Raw genomic sequence first — 17,279 nt, 5'->3', positions numbered from 1 at the left:
AATCAGTTATCTAAATTCCCCTCTTAAGAAATTAGAAAAAGAGCAAACTAATTCCAAGGTAAGTAAATTAAGGGGATGGTAAAGATAAGAACAGGGGCAAGTGCTGTGGCTTAGCGGGTAAAGCCGCTGCCTACAACACTGGCTTCCCAGATGAGTGCTGGTTTGAGTCCCCAGTGTTTCAATTCTGATCCAGCTCCCTGCTAATGCACCTGGGAAAGCAACAGAAGATGGCCCAAGTGCTTGGGCCCCTGCCACCCACATGGGAGACCTGGATGAAGCTCCTGGCTCCTGGCTTCAGCCTAACCCAGCCCCAGCCTACGTGGCCATTTGAGGAGTGAACCAGACGATGGAAGATATCTCCCCACCCCCTCTCACCTTCTTTCTCTCTAACTTTTCCTTTCAAGTGAATAAAATCTTTTTAAAAAGATAGGAACAGGATCCAATAAACAATAGCAAAGTAATAGAGAAAATCAGTAACAAAAAAGTTGTCTATTTGACAAGATCAATAAAACTGACAAGCTTCTACCTAGACTAGTCAAGAAGAAAACAGAGACGATATACAGTACCAATAGCAAGAACAAAAGAAGAAACAACACTGCAGATCCTATAGATATTAAAGGATAGTAATAAATACTATGAACAATTTGGTGTCAATAGATTTGGCAACTTAGCTGAAAATGGACAAATTTCCTGAAAGACATAAATTACAATAATGGATGCAAGAAAAATAGAAAAATCAAAGATCCTTACATTAATTCAGTAACGTCAATTTATATTTAAATCTGTCTCTTTCTCTCTCTCTCTCTTACACACATGCACACACATACACACACACACATACACACTCCAGGCCCAGATGGTTTATCTGATGAATTCTGTCAAATGCTTAAAGAAGAAATAATATCAATATTACAAAATTATTTCAGAAAATATAGGATTAACCATTTCTTAACTCATTTTATGAAGCTAAATAAGTATTACTCTGGTACCAAACTAGATAGCTATCACAAAAAGAAGGGACAAAAGGTCACTATCTCTCACAAACTCAGATGCAAGAACCCTTGGCAAAATTCTAGCAAACAGAATCCAACAATACAAGAAAAAAAGACTAATACATCATAGCCAACTGGGATTTACCCCAAGAATGGAAGGCTGGTTTAATATCTGAGAATCAATCAATATAATTCATCATAAAATTTTTTCTTAAACCAACCATATGATCATTTCAGTAGATGCAGAAAAAGTACTTGGCAAATTTCAGCATCCATTCATGATATAAAAACAAGCTCCCTACAGAGTAGGGAACCTGATGGCTGAAAGCACCTATGACAGTCATACAGATGGTAATTCTGCAGTGAGGGGCCCATCCCCTCAACCCAGGTTAGGAGCACGGCAAGAGTGGCCCATCCTTTTTTTTTTTTTTTTTTTTTTTGACAGGCAAAGTGGACAGTGAGAGAGAGAGACAGAGAGAAAGGTCTTCCTTTGCCGTTGGTTCACCCACCAATGGCTGCCACGGCCAGTGCGCTGATCCGAAGGCAGGAGCCAGGTGCTTCTCCTGGTCTCCCATGCAGGGCCCAAATACTTGGGCCATCCTCCACTGCACTCCCTGGCCACAGCAGAGAGATGGCCTGGAAGAGGGACAACCGGGACAGAATCCAGCACCCCCACCGGGACTAGAACCTGGTGTGCCGGCGCCACAGGCGGAGAATTAGCCTATTGAGCCACGGCGCTGGCCAAGAGTGGCCCATCTTTCACCACTTTTATTCAAGTTTGTACTGAAGGTTCTGATCAGCACACTTAAGCAAGAAAAAGAAACCAACAGTATATGGTTTGGAAATAAAGCAGTAAAATATCCTGTTTGTGGAGAAGACAAGATTTTGTAGAGAAAAAATCCCTGGAGAACTCACAAAAGAGCTGCTAAAACAAATAAGTGAATTTAGCAAGGTCACAGGATACAAGGTTAATGTATAAACATCAAATATGTTTCTTTAAGCTAGCAACTATGACTTAGAAATGAAAAATTTTAAATACTTTCATTAACATGAACACAGAAAAATCCTTAGGAATAAGTTTAGCCATCTAAATAATGAAAATTACAAATTTTTATGAAGAAAAAATCAAATAAGACCTTAGTATATGGAAAGATACACCGTGTTAATGGATTGAAAGATTTAATATAACTAAAATAGCAATGCTTCCCAAATTAATCTTGAAATTCAATGCAATTACAATTAAAATCCTAGCATGTCTTTTTAACAGATTGACAAATAACCAAAAATTCCTATGGAAAAGAAGAGACCTAAAGCCAAAACAGACTGGAAAAAAGATAAGGTTGGAGGACTTACATTATCTAATTCAAAATTCTTATAAAGTCACAGTAATCAAGAGTATGGTATCAGTATAAAGAGAGACACACAGTTCAAAGGAATGGAATAGAAACTCCAAAAATAGACTCAACATTATATGGTCCATTAATTTTCAATAAAGGTGGCAATAGTAATTCAATGGAGGAAAAGATGGCCTTTTCACCAAATGGTGCTGGAATAATTGTATCTTTATGGAAAAAAGTGAACTTGACTTTCAACTCACACCATACCCCAGAATGAACTTGAATGAATCACAGAAGAATTAAGGCCAAAACTATTTATTATAGAAGAAAACATGAGAAAATTTTTATGACATTAATATAGGCACAGCTTCCTTTCTCTCTTTTTGAAACAATTTTATCTACTTGAGGGTCGGGGGACAGAGAGAGAGCACTCCCATCTGCTAGTTCACATCTCAGGGTCAAAGCTGGAAGCTTAGAAAGCCAGTCACAGGAGTCACTTGAATGGGGAGTGCTGCCTCCCAGGGTCTGCATTAGCAGGAGCAGGAGCTGAATCCAACCCTGGTCCTTTGACTTGGAATGCAGATGTTGTAACAACTAGGATTAAACACCTGCTCCTTAAGCAAAGACTTCTTAATTGGGAGACAAAACCCCAAATCTGTGTAAGAAAAGCTACCAAATGGACTGCCTAAAGATTAAAAACTCTTATTCTTCAAAACATAGCTAAGAAAACAAAAAAAGCAAGTCACAGACTAAGAGAAAATGTTTGCACAATATATTTATCTAACAAAAGTTTATAACCAGAAGATATACACATTTCTTACAGATCAATACAAAGATAAGCATCCCAATAAAAAATGGGCAAAAGACTTGAACCAACACTTCCCCAAAGTAAACACTTTACAAAAGTAAATACACAAATAGCCAAGAAGCACATAAAGAAATACTCAACATCACCAGTCGTCAGGGAAACACACAAAACACAACAATGAGGTCTAACACATAACTACCAGAATGACTAAAGCTCAAAAGGTATCATGCGTTCACAGCGGTGTGTAGCAACCAGAACCCTCCTTCACTGCTGGATAGAATACAAAATTGAGCAGTCACTTGGAAAAATAGTATGGCATTGTCTTTTAAATTAAACAGACTTTTCACATGACCCACCCAGTCAACCCTTGGGTATTTAAAAATGAAAATATGTGTCCACAGAAAGACCTTTATCTGAATATTCAGAGTATTATTCATAATAGCTCCCAACTGCAAACAATTAAAATGCTGATCAACTGAAGAATGGACACAAACGATGGTATATCCATGCCACAAAACACTACTCAGCAGGAGAATAGGGTGAACCCCTGAAACACTACACTGAAAATGAACTACATAATGCATGCTGTTATTTATGCTACATCTTAGAAAAGGAAAACGACAGGAAGCAAATCAGGGGTGGCTTGGAGCCTGGGATCAGGGTTGGGACTTGCGTATGAAAGGTCTATGAGCAAAGTCTTCAGGCTGATTAGTTTGTTGCAAAACTTGATTTCGGTATGAATAACATGACTGTAGGTAATTGGCAACATTTATCACGCTTCATCAAAAATGAGTAGTCTTTGCTGTATGTAAATTATATCTCAATAAAGCACGCAAAAAGCACGTTCCACAGTCAGAAAGCAAATACCAAGTGCAATCTCCATCTCTTCTTGTGCTTATTCCGACTTTCTCAGGGGCAGTGTGAGATTATCAGTCACAGAACTGAGGACGCAGTATTCCTGAAGCATGGGGACACAGTTAGGACAACAGAGGCATTTGTTATTCGAACAGACAAGGCTTTGCTTCACACTGGTCTGCTCATTTCATTAACAGCTATGCATTTCAACCTGTATTTATTTGCCCATCTAGAATGTTGCCCTTATTCCTTCCCAGTTTCAGGTATAATGCCTTTCATTCAATGTCTATTCAATAAAGTCTCACCTCAAAGACCACTCCAGGTGAAAAGGCCAGACCTTTCTAAATAGCTGGCATATGCTGCTGTGGGTCCCAAAGATGTCCACCTCTTAATGCCGGGAACCTGTGGGTTTGTTACTTTATTTGGGTAAAGTCTTTTCATAGATAAGATTAAGTTAAGGATCCTGAGAGAGGGAGATGAAGCTATATTATCCAGGAGGGCCCAGGATCAACAAAAGAGTCCTTAACAGGAATGCAGCAGGGTCAGAGTCAGAGAGAGAGAGATGACAGAAGCCAGAGTCAGAAAGGGAGGGAGATTTGAAGACGCCCCACGGCTTGCTTTGAAGATGGAGGAAGGGACTGTGAGCCAAGGGTCGCAGGTGACTTCACAAGTCAGGAAAAGGCAGGGAGGCAGAGTCTCCTCTAAAGCCTTCACAAGGAAGACCACACTCCCGACATCTTCACTGTAGGCCAGCAAGACTGTGACCTCCAGAAAATCAAGGTTGTTTTAAGCCAGTAAGCAGGCAGTCGCTTGTCACAGCAGCACTGGCAAACTGATACACACAATACAAACTAATACACCTCATCCAACCAACACCGAGCAACTACTCTGATGCTAAGTGTTGCAAAGGCTCCAAGATGCGTGGGCTGTTCTTTGTCTCAAGATACTTACAATCAATACAGGGACAAAAGATGGTGATGCAGACAGGATGTAATTGATCTACTAGAGGGATAAAGTATGTTGCAAAATTCAGAGGATAAAGATGAATTAGAGGATAACAAGGACAACATCACATGAGAAACCAAAGCTCAGAATCGTTTGAGCAGAAGCAGAGAGAGAAACAGAGAGAGAGAAACAGAGAGAGAGAGAGAAGCAAAGATGACTGTGGCCACCAACCACACCAAGGCCATGGAGACGGACAGAATGGGGTGAGGTCTTCTCCCTGAGTGTGGATGGCCACGAAGGATTGTGGGACACATGACATCCGTGGAGGGGAGGGCTGCAAAGTTGGCTGGTGGGACTAACACAGGGGGCTCTTGAAGGCAGAGCCAAGGAGGTAGGGTATCTGCAATGTGGGCTGGCCGAGGAGCCACTTAATATGTGTGGATGTCTCGGTATACATCTATCTGTCTAGTTTCACTTTTTGAATTTTTTCTTAAAGATTTACTTATGTGTTTATTTGAAAGTCAGAGCTACAGAGAGAGGGAGACGGAGAGGGAGAGGGAGAGACAGAGAGACGGGGTAGATCTTCCATCTGCTGGTTCAACACCCCAGATGGCTACAATGGCCAGGGCTGAGCCAGGCCAAAGCAAGGAGCCAGGAGCTTCTTCTGGGTCTCCCACATGGGTGCAGGGGCCCAAGCACTTGGGCCATCTTCCGCTGTTTTCCCAGGCACATTAGCAGGGAGCTGGATCAGAAGTGGAGCAGCTGGGACTGGCACTGTGGCTCACTAGGTTAATCCACCGCCTGCGGCGCCGGCATCCCATATGGCCGCTGGGTTCTAGTCCCAGTTGCTCCTCTTCCAGTCCAGCTCTCTGCTGTGGCCCAGGAGGGCAGTGGAGGATGGCCCAAGTACTTGGGCCCTGCACCCGCATGGGAGACCAGGAGGAAGCGCCTGGCTCCCGGCTTCGGATCGGCGTAGCGCCAGCCACAGCAGCGATTTGGGGGGTGAACCAACGGAAGGAAGACCTTTCCCTCTCTTTATCTCTCTCTCTAACTTTACCTGTCAAATTAAAAAAAAAAAAAAAAAAGAGAGAGAAAATGGAGCAGCTGGGACTTGAACTAGCACCTATATGAGATGTTGGCGTCATAGGCAGTGGCTTTACCCTCTCTACATCACATGCCCTGTTTAATTTTAAATGACATGATCAGAATTATGCTTTAAAAATATTTACCTGATGATTCAAAGGATATAGGGGCTGAGAAATTAGCTGGAAAAATTTCACAACCATTCAGATAGAAGATAGTACAGGGCTAAAGGAAGTGGTTGACCAGGAATTAAACCCAGCTACAGTCCCATAAAGCAGGTAGTGAGCAAGGATATCTAAGACATGAAGTGCAACAGGAATCTGTTGCCCTGTATTCTTTTCTCACGGTGCTGTGTTTGTGGCAAACGCGGATGCACATGTGCAGCCTGCCCCAGTCCTACCTGCGGTTAAAATCAAGTCTGCGGCCGGTGCCGCGGCTCAGTAGGCTAATCCTCCGCCTTGTGGCACTGGCACACGGGGTTCTAGTCCCGGTCAGGGCACAAGATTCTGTTCCGGTTGCCCCTCTTCCAGGCCAGCTCTCTGCTGTGGCCAGGGAGTGCAGTGGAGGAGACTTGGGCCCTGCACCCACATGGGAGACCAGGAGAAGCACCTGGCTCCTGCCATCGGATCAGTGCGGTGCGCCGGCTACAGCGCGCCGGCCGCGGCGGCCATTGGAGGGTGAACCAACGGCAAGGGAAGACCTTTCTCTCTCTCTCACTGTCCACTCTGCCTGTCAAAAAATTAAAAAAAATCAAGTCTGCTCGGTTAGCTACAGTTGCCACGGCCAAGAGCAAAGCAAACAGCCCTCCCAGGGTGAGTTCCAGAGAGCAGGCTGGCTTCCCAAGCCACCACCATAGACTCTGCTCGTCCCTCTGTCTGCCTTTCCCGTCTTTCAAAGAACCAACATACACATAACTACAAGGAGGAGAGATGCAAGCAAAGCTCCCAAAGTCCCAAAATGTGAAAGCAAACTTAAAATTAAAAGCCCCAAAGGCCTGGCTTCCTGCAGGAGGTGTGTAAGGCAGCATGGCAGAGCCTGGGACCAGACTCTGGCCTAGCCCTCTGTGGCTCTGCTAGAATATTCTTGCTATTGTTCAAGGCAGATTATAAACTCTGTTGCTCCTTCCTGAAGCCTTCCTGTTGCAAGTTCCTCCATGCTACATAGGAGCAAAACTTCTCATTCATTTCCATCACAAATGTAAATCACATTGTTATTTACCAAAAAAAAAAAAAAAAGTATTGGTTTAACTACAGGGCCCATTAGTAAAGTCATCAGCTTTCTGAAGATAAAAATTTGACACCTGTGGAACACTACCAAGGCACCCACAACCAATTCATCTGGGCTGTGTGGCGAGCTAATCACTCTCAAAGTTAAAAAGTGTTGATGTATTATTGTGGATGCTCTATTAAAGAAAGAGAGAGGCTTACAGTGAAGTGCAGATAAGATCTGTCTTGAAATAATAGTCTGGAAAATCTAAAGACGGCAGCAAAGTATAAAACCAGCAGGTGTTTCCGTGGCAGGACACAGCTGATCCCAACAACTCACAGGAATCACCAGAAGGCAGGCGGCTTAGAGCGCCAAGAGACACACCTGAGGACTGTTCCTGGGAGCTTAGCAAGAATACAAACAGGAAGGCAACCACTTCATGACCCATTCTCATTAAAAGCTCTTTGGGAGCCGGCGCCTGCAGTGCCAGCATCCTATATGGGTTCCAGTTCGAGTCCCGGCTGCTCCACTTCCGTTCCAGCTCTCTGCTAAGGCCTGGGAAAGCAATAGAGGATGACCCAAGTCCTTGGGCCCCTGCACCCATGTGAGAGACCTGGAGAAAGTTCCTGGCTCCAGGCTTTGGATCAGTGCAGCTCCAGCCACTGTGGCCAACTGGGGAGTAAACCAGCGGATGGAAAACCTCTCTCTCTCTCTCTCCTCTGTGTAACTCTGACTTTCAAATAAATAAGTAAATCTTTTTTAAAAAAGGGACTTTGAAATTGTATTTTTAAAAACCTTCAAAAAATTTATTTGAAAGGTAGAGCAACAGAGTGAGAGTGAGAGTGAGAGTGAGAGTGAGAGTAAGAGTGAGCTTCCCTCCCCTGGTTCAGTCCTCAAATGCCTGCGATAGCCAATAGCCGGGGCTGGCCAGGCTGAAGCCAGGAACTCCATCTAGATCTCCCACACGGGATGGCAGAAATCCAAGTAATCCAATACTTGAGCCATCACCTACTGCCTCCCAGGTGCACATTTGCAGGAAGCTGGATGAAACAGAGGCAGGACTTGATCCCCAGCACTCCGATACAGGATGCAGGCTACTGAGTGGTAGCTTAACCCGCTGTGCTACAAAACCTGCCCATAAAATTACATTTTGCATCCATGCATTTCAAACAGTTTTCACAGTATCATCCCATTTTGGCTAAGGCCCTTCACACGGAAGCAAAAGGCACATCATATTCAAGAAAAGAAATTCAGAAGTCTTTTTAATTCTCAAAGTAGAACACTATTTGCCTGCTGAGGTGAGCCACTGAACTCAATTCAAAAATGCCTGGCCACGCATCCTTCCATCCTTCTAGCAACAGACATAAATAGAGATGTCTTAAACCCTTGTTATGCAATTCAGATAAACAGAACACCACCCGTCATGGGGAAGGCAGCAACATAACTGCTTCCAAAATGTCAATGACAACAGACAATTGGAACACTGCTCATAAATAAGTTTAGTATTTAAGTCCACATATTTAAAACTGGATTTTTGCCACTCACAGTGGGTAATGTACTGGTTTATGCAAAGCGTTTAAGAAGCTGAGATCATAAACTAAACATAAATCCTTAATTTTGTTTCTGCTTTTCTCATCAGTAAGCCTCTTCTCAAAATATTTCACAATCCAATATTTCAGTGTTATTCCCTTTGTCTTCCCTATCTTGTTCTTTCAAAGCAACGGGGTGTTAAACAATGAAAGGTCTGACAATAGTTGAGAACCAGAAATGTATCAAAGTGACGGGATTATCAGCCTGAAGAATCAGTCGTAACAAGGACAATCCCTCTGTGTGCAGATTAACATACATAAATCTGTCCAGATAGAAGCCCTCTGTCTGACATTCAACTTGGGCCCAATGACTAGAACAAAGGGTGCTGTGAGGGGCAGGAGCACTGTCTTGTTTACTGGCTTATTTGACAGCCCTTGATAGACAGTAGGTGCTGGGCAAGTATGATGGATGAAATGATAGCAAACAATGCATGAATTAATAGCTGTTATCTAACCAAACCCAAGTAAACCATGGTACACACTATTTACAGCCTGGTGGGGCTCATTTCCATTTGGCTGTATGTTGTCTTGTTTTCTGGCCAGCTGCCGACCAAGGGCCACACTGTGACCCCAACTTTGGAGCTTAGAGCACGGAGGGCCCAGAGTCAGGTATGTGTCACACAACAGGAACAGGACATAGCAGAGAGGGCTTTGGCTTCCCAGGCCTGGGATCTACAGAATTTTACCAGCACTGCTGCTGTTAAAAATAATTACTGGCTGGCGCTGCGGCTCACTAGGCTAATCCTCCGCCTTGCGGCGCCGACACACCAGGTTCTAGTCCCGGTCGGGGCGCCAGATTCTATCCCGGTTGCCCCTCTTCCAGGCCAGCTCTCTGCTGTGGCCAGGGAGTGCAGTGGAGGATGGCCCAAGTGCTTGGGCCCTGCACCCCATGGGAGACCAGGATAAGTACCTGGCTCCTGCCATTGGATCAGCGCGGTGCGCCGGCCACAGAGCGCCGGCCGCGGCGGCCATTGGAGGGTGAACCAACGGCAAAGGAAGACCTTTCTCTATGTCTCTCTCTCTCACTGTCCACTCTGCCTGTCAAAAAAATAAAAAAATAATTACTTCCTTATTAAAAATTATTATCTACTCTGTTCTGCTCCATCTACATCTAGGACAGTAGATTCTTCTCCATGTATATAAGAGTATTGGTAGATGGCAAACACCCCAAGACTGTGGGTGAGATTAGACTAGTTCTCAAGGTCATCTGCCTTCCTGGATTACCCAATTCCTTAGACAAACAATGCTCCCATTCTAATGCCGTTCGTCTTCCCTCGCCCCCTTCACATTTCTCTAGGAAATGCAGAACATAGGGACTCAACTGGTGTCGCTATTTCTTTTTGGCCAACTGCACAATCCCTGGAGTAGTAATTTGGCCTGACTTGTATGGAAACGAACTCAGTAACTGGCAGAGCTATTTTATCATCATCAATTTAATACATATTTGGTCCAGAGTACTACAACAGAAGTTTTGACCTCAAATTTAAATTTATAGTTATGGATTTCTCAGAGGGAGGGATAATTTATAATCCAGAAGTCTGCTGCCTTGGAGCCCCTCATCCAAGCACTTTTTAATATGTGAATTAAACATCAGGAGCTCTCCCAGTCCATGCACTGTGGGAGGTTCATATCCTCTCATGATTTCAACAATTCCAGGCACTCACATTACCAAATCTGATTTACTGCTTGGATTCACCCAGTCCCCAGCCCTGTTCCCATCTCTAAGGACCCATCCCCCTGCCCTGTACTTGGTCCACATTCTAACCACTGTAAGACGGGGACCACAGCCTACCCAAGTCAGGAGACAATGCCAGAGCTAGGGTTAGCATCACAGCTCGGCACAGCAATCCATGAAGTGGCACAGGACACGCCCTCTCCAAAGGTCCTGGAGAATGTGCACTGGCACAGACCAGCCGGCCATCCTTCACACCTGGGGCTGGCCTCCTGCACATTGCGGCTTCTCGCCCCACAAGACCTCACTCTCTGTGGCCACCCTGTGACCCTCACACTGTCTCTGATGGCCAGCACAACTCCAGAGTTCTCTAAGGAGAGAGGAGCAGCCTTTTCCCTGCATCTCCAGGTCATGCCCAGGACCTCTCCTACTGCGGGAAGCCCATCAGGGTTCCAGCCCACAAAGCAGGTCTCTGCTTAGCAGCAGTTCTGCCTTTCTCTAACTCACTAGCCAGCAAAGTAACTGTCTGTCTCCTCTCACTATACATTTCTCCATCTCAGTCGTAGCATACCATATCATATGATATCTTATCATACAACATACAATATCATATCATAAAGAATGATTACGTAGGCTGACTGCACAAGATAGTCACATACCTATCTCAGTACTTAACAAGTCTTTGCGCTGAAGAAACACCAAATGGTCCAGTTTGTGGGAAGCAGATTAAGCGCTGCCTTCCACACTGGCATCCCACATGGGCACCAGTTTGTGGCCTGGCTGCTCTACTTCTGATCCAGCTCTCTGCTAACGGCCTGGGAAACGCAGTGAAAGATGGTCCAAGTGCTACTCATGTGAGAGACCTGGATGAAGCTCCTGGCTCCTGGCTCCTGGCTTCGGCCTGGCCCAGCCCTGGGTGTTACAGCTATCTGGGGAGTGAACCAGAAGTTGAAAGATCTCTCTCGCTCTCTCTCTGTCTCCTCCCTCCTCCCTGTAATTCAAAACAAATAAATATTTTTTTTTGACAGGCAGAGTGTACAGTGAGAGAGAGAGACAGAGAGAAAGGTCTTCCTTTTGCCGTTGGTTCACCCTCCAATGGCCGCCGCGGCCAGCGCGCTGCGGCCGGCGCACCGCGCTGATCCGAAGGCAGGAGCCAGGTGCCAGGTGCTTTTCCTGGTCTCCCATGGGGTGCAGGACCCAAGCACTTGGGCCATCCTCCACTGCATTCCCGGGCCACAGCAGAGAGCTGGCCTGGAAGGGGGGCAACCGGGACAGAATCCGGCGCCCCGACCAGGACTAGAACCCGTTGTGCCGGCGCCGCTAGGTGGAGGATTAGCCTATTGAGCCGCTGCACTGGCCATAAATAAATCTTAAAAAAAAAAAAAATCAAATAAGTGGCCTGATCCTGAGTTGGAAGTGGTGCCATGTAGTGCTTCCTGTGTGATCTTCATTGACTCTCTCCTGCCTCCGAGCCTGCCTCTAGGAGTAGTCCTGAGCCCAAGACAGGCCCTGGAGTCAAGAAACGTTAACACCTGGGGCAGGTGCTAGGCACAGTGGTTAACACATTGCTTGGAACATCTATATATCATATTAGAATGCCTGGGTTGGAGTCCTGGCTCTATTTCCCATTCCAGCTGCCTGCTAACATATACCCTGGGAGGCGATGAGTGATGGCCCAACTAGCTGAGTCCTTGCCACTCATGTGGGAGACCTGGATTGAGTTCCAGGATCCAGCTTTGACCTGGCTTACCACCAGTTGTGGTAGGCATATGAGAGGGAAACCAGCAGATGGAACAGTGTGTTCTCTCTCTGCCTGTCTTTCAAACAAATAAAATTTGTTTAAAAAAAGATCAATTAGACTTCATCCAAACTATTTTTACAAAGTCAATATCTAGCTTTTTATACTGTGGGTACAGTGGATACTGTTGACTAGCTGTGAAGGTTGCACAGTGTGGTCAGCAGATGAAGCTAATGAGAACGATTGTGTTAACAGGGGGCTTAACTTGGGACAGGTGTTTGGCACAGCAGTTAAGGTGCTCCTTGGGATGCTGCCCATGTCAGAGGGTTGGGCAGAGCTCCAGCTCTGCTTCTAATTCCACTTTCTGTTAATGCGCACCCTAGAAGATAGTAGGTAATGGCTCATGTTGTTGGGTCCCTGTCACACATGTGGGAGACCCAGATGAGTTCCCAGTTCCTGGTTTCTGCTTGGCCCTGCGTTGGCTGTTGTGGACATTTGGGGAGTGAACCAGCAGATGGAACAGCTCTCTCTTTCAAATTAATTAATCGATAGATTAATTTTTAAAGTGGTAGCTGAACTTTATTCTAACTCTAAGCTCTTGGCATAGAACTTCTGTTTTTTAAAGATTTATTTATTTGAAAATCAGAGTTAGAGAGAGAGAGAGAGAGAGAGAGAGAGATCCTTTATCTGCTGGTTGACTCCCTAGATGGCCACAATAGCCAGGTCTGGGCCAGGCCAAAGATTCATCCGGGTCTCCTATTTGGGTGGCACTTGGGCCATCTTTCACTGCTTTTCCCAGGTGCATTAACAGACAGCTGAATTAGAAGTAGAACAGCTGGGACAGGAACTGGTGCCCATATGGGATACCAGTGTCATGGGTGGCGGCTTAACCCACTACGTAACAACGCCGGCCCCAGCACAGAAGGGGTTTGAGTGGGACTCCTTCTGAGCACAGACGCACTGCCCAAGACCATGCCAGCCCATGTGACTATACAACTGGGGGCTGTCTGTGCTGCTCTACCAAGACCATGCTAATAATCCTGATCTGTCTGCTTCTTCCTCCCCACCCAACTGTGAGCTTCCAGAGAGCAGGAATCACAGGTCCGGGCCCTGGCAGAGCCCCTGCACATTATGTATGCTGCCCAACTGTAATTACAAACCCATGGTTTTCACAGGTAGAGAGTGAGAAATCTCACTTAGCCCGTGGTGCTTCACGCCACGAACCGGCAGACACTGCCCGGGCTACCTCCTCCCACGGGATCATGCAGAGATTATTCCCAGGTTAATCTGCTCTCGCTGCAGATGTAGCTAGACATCCCATTCATTTCGGCTAGGGTGTTTTTCAGACTCAAACTAGAAGGACACTTTGCCTAGGAACAACTGGCAGAACACTGCTAAAATCGTGTTCCTCCCTATCCAAAGTCTTAGAATGCTCCAGACATCCTCTTTTATCATCTTTTCTAAGACGGCCCTTAATTAAATAGCTGCAGGATTCAGCAGAAATTAAAAAGAGGGGAATCTCTGTAGACTCCAACACTGTTCTTCTTGTGGGTGATGTGTTTCTCCCTCTTCTTACAAAAGTCTACAGCTACACTCTACATTCCAGCAGTGCCTCATCGACTTGTGTGTTTTTCTCTGCAACCGCTTGGTGACTCCACGCATGGAAATCACCCTTCGAGGAACCTGTGGATACACTGCCAGCATTACAGTCAGGGCAAAGCTCATTCTTTGACTTAAATGTGAATTTTATGATTGGACATAGTAAATAAATCTGAGACACTATCTCTGGAACGCGAGGTTAATCCTCCGCCTTGCGGCGCCGGCACCCCGGGTTCTAGTCCCGGTCAGGGTGCCAGATTCTGTCCCGGTTGCCCCTCTTCCAGGCCAGCTCTCTGCTGTGGCCAGGGAGTGCAGTGGAGGATGGCCCAAGTCCTTGGGCCCTGCACCCCATGGGAGACCAGGAGAAGTACCTGGCTCCTGCCATCGGATCAGCGCGGTGCGGCGGCCATTGGAGGGTGAACCAACGGCAAAGGAAGACCTTTCTCTCTGTCTCTCTCTCTCTCACTGTCCACTCTGCCTGTCAAAAAAAAAAAAAAAAAAAGCAATCTTCCATCTCAGTGGGATGGTGCCTGGGTTTGTGTTGAAAGAACAACAATAACATGGCACAATGGGATGCCTGTGTGTGGACAAGCCTCGGTGGGTCAAACATGACAAATGTAACCACATCAGTACGCTGTCTTCCCCTGTGCACATGTATATTCAAATGCTCTGCTCTCAGTCACATAAAGGGTTTCTATGGATCCAAAGGTTAAGTTTTCTCTCTCAGTGCTTTTTTTTCACACTGGAGCCACTAGCAGTTCAATTCCCATTTCTTGGCATGCCCACATTGAGTATGAAAAACACACTTCACAAAGCAACTCGATGGATTCCATCATAAAAGCATGTATTATTTACATGTGCCTCATAGACTCTGAACTCTGGTGGCTGCCCAGCTTCCCACAGGGCTTTCAAAAATCCTGCACAGCTACAGCCTGCCTTTGAGGCTGCCAAGGTCTCAATCTGCATCTTATCTTCTACACGTGAATGACCTCCTTTTAAAAGGAATCAGCATTCCAGGTAGCTGGCAGTAATCGCCATCCATTGGTATCATCAAAGGCCATCCTCAGAATGCCTTTCTATTTGGAACGTGCAAGCAGTAAATCACTAAGAGCTGTCAATCTCCCCAAGCAGCCAGTTCTTCCTGAAAGGTCACTACTGTGGCACAATGGGCATGTGGCCAGTGCCGGGCACCTGCAGAGCCAGGGCTTCCAAGTGTGGGGGGAAGTGGGGACTGCCCGTAGCCTACTCAGTGCCACAGTCAGACACAGTGGTCTTTAACGAGGTTCTCCCTACACGTCTTGAATTTCTATATTTTCCAACCAAGGGTTTCAAGCAGTGGATGCTCTGTCAGCTCCCTGTCATTCTGTCTCAGCTGGGTCCTATGTCTCTTTCCCACCTGTAATTCAGAGCACTGTAAAGTTAGAACTTTAGCCAAGGATCTAAACCCTCACTACTCAAGTGCGGTCCACATCACCTGTTAGGAAAGGAGATTCGCAGCGTCACCACGGCCTCCAAGTCAGAGTGTGCATCTTCACAAAATCTCTGGGACTCTCCTATATCACGCTTGGAGAAGCACTGTCATATGGAGCCACTGGTGTTCAACAAGAGCCACAGGCTTCCTTGCAGAATCCAACTCAACAGCAATAGCTGGTCCTGAGAAAGAAAACTTCTTCTTGATGTGGCATAAATCTGTCATTTAGGTATGACCTTGGGTGGGTTATATTAACTGCTTGGGAAAAAAGGTTTTTTTATAAAGATTTATTTAGAGCTCGGTGCTGCGGCACAGCAGGTTAAGCCATCACTTGCAGCACCAGCATCCCATATGGACACTGGTTTGAGTTCCGACTGCTCCACTTTTGAGCCAACTCCCTGCTAATGTGCCTAGGGAAACAGCAGAAGATGGCCCAAGTCCCCGGGCCCATGCCACCCATGTGAGAGACCCAGAAGAAGCTCCTGAGTCATTGTGGCTATTTGGGGAGTGAACCAGCAGATAGAAGATTCTCTCTCTCTCTCCTCTCTCTCTCTCCTTCTATCTATGTAAGTCTTATTTTCAAATAAATAGAGAAAGGGAGAGATTTTCCCACCCACAGGATCACTCCATAAATATCCACAATGGTTGAAGCTACTCGAACTGATGCTCCAATATGGGATGCCAGTTGCAAGCAGTGCCTTAACCAGTTGCACTACAATGCTGGCCCTGGAAAAGGGTTTTAAAAAGGTAATAATAATAATAATATTAAAAAGAGTGCTCAGTTCAGTGCTGCTGTGGGGATCAAGCTGGGCGAACAGGTGAAGAGTATCCACCGCAGTGCCTGGCCATGGAGAGTGCGGGAAGACACAGGTGACAGTGAGTCTGGTTTGGCCAATGCGCTTGCAGGTGCGGGATCTGCTACCAGGCCACTACAGGAAAGGCCAGGTGTGTGGTCCAGGACAGCACAACAGGCGGTGAAGCAGAAAGGTGTGGAAGCTGCATCTCTGGGGAGAAAGGCAGACAGACAGGGAAGCCAGAGGGCACGTGTCAGCCTACTGAGCCGAAAGAGCCAGCAGAGGGGTGGAGACAGCTGGTCCAGGATGTCACACTGAAATAAAGCAAGAAGATGGCACAGCGAGGCAGGCTGGGCTGTGAGACTAGCAGCAGGAGGCTCTCTGGCTCCAGTCCTGACGTGCTGCCTCTGTGAAGGCCACAGATGCCCTCCCGAGACTTGGGCAGGACCCCATGAGGGCCCACCCTGCGCCTTCTCGCCGCCATCAGCTGTGCGGGAGGGCTACTTACATTCATCTTCCCTCTCCCTCTTTCGTTCTCCTGCGATGCTCTCTCCCTTCTCCCTCTGTGAGTTCTCTTCTACTTCTTCCACAGTAGCATGCAAGTAGCCAGATCACCCCCAGTTTCTGGGGAGGGGGAAGTGGCCACAGCAAGGTCAGGAGCCAGAAGGATCCCAGGATGAGAGACGGCAGGCTAGAGAGAGGCACCCCAGAGGCAAAGCTGGAATTGGGTCTGGGGACACAGCCGGGGAGAGCTGGGAAGAAGTATGAGGCATTTTTGAGACGCTCTCTGGGCAGCCGGCTCCTCAGCACGGGGCCAGCTCTGAGAGAAGCCCCTCTCCCAGGGCAAGCTTGTAGAAGGTCAGAGGAAGCCTAGCTTCAGCCCGGAGGCCAGGCTGCATACAGACCATGGCTCATTCAAGGTCAAATTCAGTGCCAATGGCAGCCCTGCCGGCAGCATGAAGGCATCTGAGATTCACCTGATTTACTTCCTGAGATTTACCTGTACAGGTGCCATGAACTGCCTGTAGAACTGGCACTTCTGGGTTCTAGTAGGTTCATTGATTTGGCCTTTCAGCCTCACAGCCCTGTCCTCTGAGCTCAGTAAGAGTCAGCCTTGGCCTTCACCGGGTCTTACAAGGAATCTGCAGCAGGTGCAGCCTCAGGGAGCAGGGGCTGCTGCAGGTGGCAGC

The 17,279-nt window shown here is 46.6% G+C and overlaps 1 protein-coding gene across 5 annotated transcripts in view; it reads right to left on the bottom strand.

The window, feature by feature from the left end:
- LDLRAD4 (low density lipoprotein receptor class A domain containing 4) overlaps positions 1-17,279 on the bottom strand; it is a 259,259-nt gene that overhangs the window by 98,047 nt on the left and 143,933 nt on the right. For 2 of the 5 annotated variants that reach the window (XM_089305402.1, XM_089305404.1), the window contains exon 1: positions 15,299-15,472. The exons of the other annotated variants lie outside the window; for them this stretch is intronic. The gene's annotated coding sequence lies outside the window, so the exon portion shown is untranslated. Of the gene's footprint in view, positions 1-15,298; positions 15,473-17,279 lie in introns of those variants that run through there. 5 annotated transcript variants of the gene reach the window in all.

Source organism: Oryctolagus cuniculus, chromosome 10 (genome assembly GCF_051225735.1).
Source record: "Oryctolagus cuniculus isolate XC-2025 breed Fujian yellow rabbit chromosome 10, ASM5122573v1, whole genome shotgun sequence".
Lineage (NCBI taxonomy): Eukaryota > Metazoa > Chordata > Mammalia > Lagomorpha > Leporidae > Oryctolagus > Oryctolagus cuniculus.
Note: the sequence above shows the minus strand (reverse complement) of the source record. Positions and strands in the feature narration are given on the sequence as shown.